The following is a 5,193-nucleotide window of genomic DNA, read 5'->3' as shown; positions in this document are numbered from 1 at the left end:
TTGGGATAGAAAACTTTTTTTATTTATTAGAGACAAATTATTCTCATTTTGTGAATAGAAAGCTTTCAGTATAAACTAAAAATTGGGAAAAACATTATAAATAAGAATAAAATAATTTGGATGAAAATCAGGTTTATTTAAGCGTTAATTTCATGAGAATTAAAGCCATTCTTCAGAGTTACCAGAAAAAAACATTAAAGTAGGACAGTTAAGAAATTATTAATATCAAAACTGATTATTCTTTAAAACACTTCCATTCTCCTTTTACGTTTTATAATGTTTCTTTTGAATGTATGAATTGGCAAAGGGCTTGATGAAACTGAGTACTAAGATTTAGAACCAATTTAGTACTGAGTTTGTCAGGAAGACAACTCAGATTGTCATTTTAAAGAATATATTTTAAGTTGTGTATTTATTAAAAAAATAGAATCTTCAGGTGATTTTTTTTTTTTTAAACAAAGGGCCTTGATTTACTGTTATACTTGGGGAAAAGATAGAAAATAAAATGCATAGACCAATTAAAATATAAAACTTTAGGGCAAGGCTGTTCCAAAACAGAAGCCAATAAACCAGGGCATGTTGGCATTGTTTTATATAGAGTAAGGGGATGTGATATGCATTTATATATGTTATCACTGCTTAGTTTTCTAAAACATTTTGGTGCTTTTATAGGAATAAATCTTTCATGATTTGATGTGTATGGCTTGCCTAGCCATAACAGTTCTTTTTGATGGTATGTTTGAGACTTAAATATTGGAAAATGCAACCCAATGCTATAAAGCAGAAATATTAGAGATCTTTAAAATGACTAAAATTTCAACCCAGTCTAGTTTCATGCCTGTTTCTTGTTTTCTTATAAGAAAGAATTCCATGTTTTATAAGCATTTCTTTCACTGTGGGATTAATAATGTGGCATTGAAATGGAATTATATGTCAGTTACCATTCAGTAACATTGACAGACAACATTTTGGAATATGGTTAGACAGGTTATGGTTAACATCTCAGGAGTGTGGTGGGTATGTGTATATATAATTTTTTTTCTTTTGCTCATCAGAACCAAGTTTCTTAATTAATTAATTTATTTATTTTTTGGTGGCTGCCCGGTACTGAGATCCGAACCTTGGTTATAACACCACACTCTAACCAACTGAGTTAACCAGCCAGCTGTGAGAACCAAGTTTCATCAGTATTTAAACAAGTTTTCAAGTTAATATTTCAGACTGTGGTTTCAAACATCATTCAGCCATTTACTCATTTATACAGGTATTCAGAGGTGTAATGTGAATGTGAATGAAGAAAATATTGATATGACTCTTCTTGCCTGATAAATGGTTGCAGATGACATCACTTTTGATAGAACATTTCTGATTTTGACCTCTTTATATTGTCTTCTTTGGATACTTAAACAATGAAGAAGCACTTTATTTTTTAAATATGTTTTATAGTTCTATGTATGGTCTTTTTCAAGGCCTAAAGAATGGGTACTGTTTCTTTAGCCATTATATTCCTGGTATTTATTCCACTTTTATGATTTATTTTTGTCAAAGTACTGTTTGGTTCTTTTGGACATAAAGTATAAAGAAACAGGTTACTTTGGCTAAGAGTGATGGCAGGGCAGCAGATGTGAATGTGTGTATATGTGTCTGTATCACAGCCACTCTACCAAGAACTTACATTATTTAGCTAGATCTTTTGGAGGATGGTATGTGTTTGGGGAACTAGAAAGATCTATTGTAGCTCTCATGATTTCAGAATATAATAAGTATAAGGATTATCATAGCCAGATATTCTATTCTCTTAAATCTGCTCATCTACATTTTGATAATTGATACTGATTGATAATGATATGGATAGAAAAATTGGGGTGAAGTCACAATACTTATCTATATTATCCCTCAAACTTATAAAATATGCTATTAGCAGGTAGGTGAATGTAGGGTTTGGTAGGCTGTGAGAGAATGAAATAATGTAGACTAAGTATGCTCTTCAGGATTGTCCTAATCAGTGGTAGGTATTAGCTATGGATCTGATTTCTTGCATCTCAGACCCTCCTTCTGAGATCGCTTTTCTCCTGAAGTATATCTTTTAAAGAGTTCCTTTAATAGGTCTCTGTTATTGGTAACATCTGTTTTTGTTTGATGATCTGTATTTTACTTTTACTCATCTGATTGATAATTTAGCTAGTTGTACACTTCTAAGTTTGGTTATTTTCTCTTGGTACTTCGAAAATATTATTTCGTTATCAACTGACACCAATTGTGTTGCTGTTGAGAAATCTGCTATGAATTTAATAGTTGTTTCTTTGTAGAGACTGTCTTTTCTTTCTGGTTGCTTTATCTCTGGTATTCTGCAGTTTTGCTCTGATGTATTTGATAAGATTTCTTTTACTTATCCTACTTGGTATTCAGTTTCTTTCCTGAATTTGAAGATTCTTGTCTTTAATCAATTCTGGAAAATTCTTAGCCATGATCTCATCATCTACTGTTTCTCTTGGTTTCTTTCTTTTCTCTCCTGGAATTTTCATTGAGGGTATGGTAAGACTTTTACAATCTATACCCATGTCTCTTAAACTTTCAGAATTTTTTTTCTATCTCTGGGCTTCTCTCAGTAATTTCTTTAGAACTGTCATCCAGTTTGCTAATTTGCTCTTCAACTGTGTGTAATCTACTATTTAACCCAAACATTGGCTTTGGTTTTAATTAGTCGTTATTTCCAGAAGTTCTGTTTGGTTCCTTTTCAAAGCTGCTTGTTCATTTTTTAAAAATAGTATTTTGTTTCTTGCTCATGTTTTCTAGTTCCTGTCTTATTTTCTTCAATCATTTAAATAAACTTATTTTGTATTCTGTAACCAGTAATTCCAATATCTAAAGTTTGTATGGGCTTTATTATTCTTTGTAGTACTGTTGACTCAGTCATGGTGGCTTATTTTCTCAGGGGTATTGTAATTTTATTTTGGGTGCTCATATTTGGCTTTGGAAATCCTATTTATCTGTGGAATCCTTTGAGACCTGGGTTGAGGGTGCACCTGTGTGGTGAGGATTTGTATTTGTTCCTTCTAGACCCTCAAGCACAACCAGCCTGGGACCATTTTCTTCACATGAGGTTTCCTGGACAGTGCAGGTACTATAAATTTGAACTTTCAAGCCAATGTGAGGGAAACATTGTGGTTATGAATTCTAAAGGGAAACTTTCCTTTTTCCTTACACACCAAGGCCAGGGTAAAGCAGACAAGTGTTATGCATGTCTCCCTGTCACTTCCTTAAACAGGCCTACTTTGGCCACCCTATCCAAAGTAATCTCCCCCAGGTTTCTCCTCATACCAAATATCACTACTTTTAATTGCTGTTTTCCTATTTGTAAGCTCCACAAAGTCAAGATGAATCGTGTTCACGCTTGTGCCTAACAGTGTCTGGTACATATTAGACACTCAAATATTTGTTGAATAAATGAATACATTGGTGAACTTGGTGGATTAAATGCGGAGGCTTTAATATGCAAGGAGGGGGGACTTAATTTAGCTGCAAAATACAAGTATTGTTAAGAGTTTGTCGGTAAAAAAGCAAAATGGATAGTGGATGAATTCCCAGAAACAAATGTCCTGGAGCAGATTTGTATAATAGCAATCGTCTGTCAGCATCTTTGATTGGCAAACACCTGGCTGGAAGCAATGCTGAATTAAATGAGACTGGCTGTTCTCAATACGAAGACTACGAAAGAAGAAGTGTCTATCGGTAAACTACAACTCCCGGCAGCCACCGCGCGAGCCTGCCCATTGGGAGGTCGAGATCGTCTCCGCCCCGGGGAGCTCCAGGCTTCGGGGAGGTGTTCTGGCCCCGCCTCTCTTCGTTCTCCGCCGTCGCCCTCCCCCAGGATTGTGGCCACGCGCAGCGGCGGCGGTTGTTCCGCTTCCCCTCCGGCCCCGGCCGTCGCCATTGCCGAAGGCTCCTTGCCCTCCCCTCTCTGGCGCCCGTAAGGCCCCGCTGCCGCTCGGCCTAGCGGAAACAGCGGCTGCGCTCAGCGCGGCTTCTCTTCCCGCCCCGCTTCGCTTCCCTCCCCTCCCCTCCCCGCGCCGCGGGCTTGCCCGGGGCGGCTCCGCAGCCGGCCGGGAGCTCGGACAGAGGCGCCTCGCTGGGGCGGGGACCTTTCCTCGCCCGTGGTAAGTGTGCAGACCCGCCCGGGACGCGGGCCGTCTCTCTCCTTCCTCCTTCCTTCTCCGCGGCCTCGCAGGCGGTGGCGGCCGGGACAGCCGACCTGCCCTGCCGGGCCGGGCAGCCTCCACCTGCGTGCTTGGAACCGCTGCTCCTGGGGCGGTGGCTCATTGTCTGCTCCCTAGGGCTGTTTTCTACTTCGGCTTTAGCCCGAAATGGGAAGCTTGCTGGGCTGATGAGGTCTAACTTTTCCTGGACGCAGCCCTGCCCTCAACCGTGCTCTGCCATCCCTCGGTGTTGCCTTCCCTCGCACTTCAACCTCTTCCTTTTCTCTGTTTACTTTAATGCTGGACCAAACCTCTCGGATTTTGTTCTTTGATTTTTCCTGTTACTGATTCTCAGCCGTCCTTGCTGGCTCTCTTTTCACTCCAGTTTCATCGCTCAGGAATATTGTCTCGAGTCCCTTTACTCTTCTCAACTCCAATCTGTAACCTATATTGGGGGGGGGTGAGGGCCTCCGCTTAAGAACAGAACTTTTGGATGTTCCCATAGATCTCGTTTGATCTTATCCAGGAGGTGAATATTTGCTTCTTTAGGTAATCTAGGTGAAGTTAAGATCGGCTTTTCACCATGTTTGGCTTTCTTTGAAACACACACGCACGCACAAAATGTTGCCACAAATTCCTCGGTGGGCTCGACCTTTTGACTAATTCTTTAAAGATAAAATCATCCAACAACTGAAGTATATAAAGAAATTGCCATTGTCAGTTAGTGTGAGGTTCTTCCCATCCTTGTATCTCAATTTTAATGGGTATTCTCTGTGGGCAGTGTAGGTGTGATTTGTTTTCTCCTAAATAAATAACCAACTCCAATTGATATCATTATCTCAGTTCTATTTTATAAGTGAAGTGATCTACAACTTTTGTTTTCTTTTTTAACTTTTGTAAAAAGACAATCAAAATGGTTAGGCCTAAAATTAGACTACGACGAGCTGTGTTTTGGATCAAGGTTGTGCACGTCACGTTTTTTCCCCTGCAGTGTTTG

The 5,193-nt window shown here is 39.3% G+C and overlaps 1 protein-coding gene across 2 annotated transcripts in view; it reads left to right on the top strand.

The window, feature by feature from the left end:
• The first annotated feature begins 3,864 nt into the window (after positions 1-3,864).
• Positions 3,865-5,193, top strand: part of PAK2 (p21 (RAC1) activated kinase 2) — an 80,554-nt gene continuing 79,225 nt past the window's right edge. For both annotated transcript variants that reach the window (XM_063094588.1, XM_063094578.1), the window contains exon 1: positions 3,865-4,157. The gene's annotated coding sequence lies outside the window, so the exon portion shown is untranslated. The remainder of the gene's footprint in view (positions 4,158-5,193) is intronic.

Source organism: Cynocephalus volans, chromosome 1, assembly GCF_027409185.1.
Source record: "Cynocephalus volans isolate mCynVol1 chromosome 1, mCynVol1.pri, whole genome shotgun sequence".
NCBI classification, from domain to species: domain Eukaryota; kingdom Metazoa; phylum Chordata; class Mammalia; order Dermoptera; family Cynocephalidae; genus Cynocephalus; species Cynocephalus volans.
This window is presented reverse-complemented; position numbering and strand designations above follow the sequence as displayed.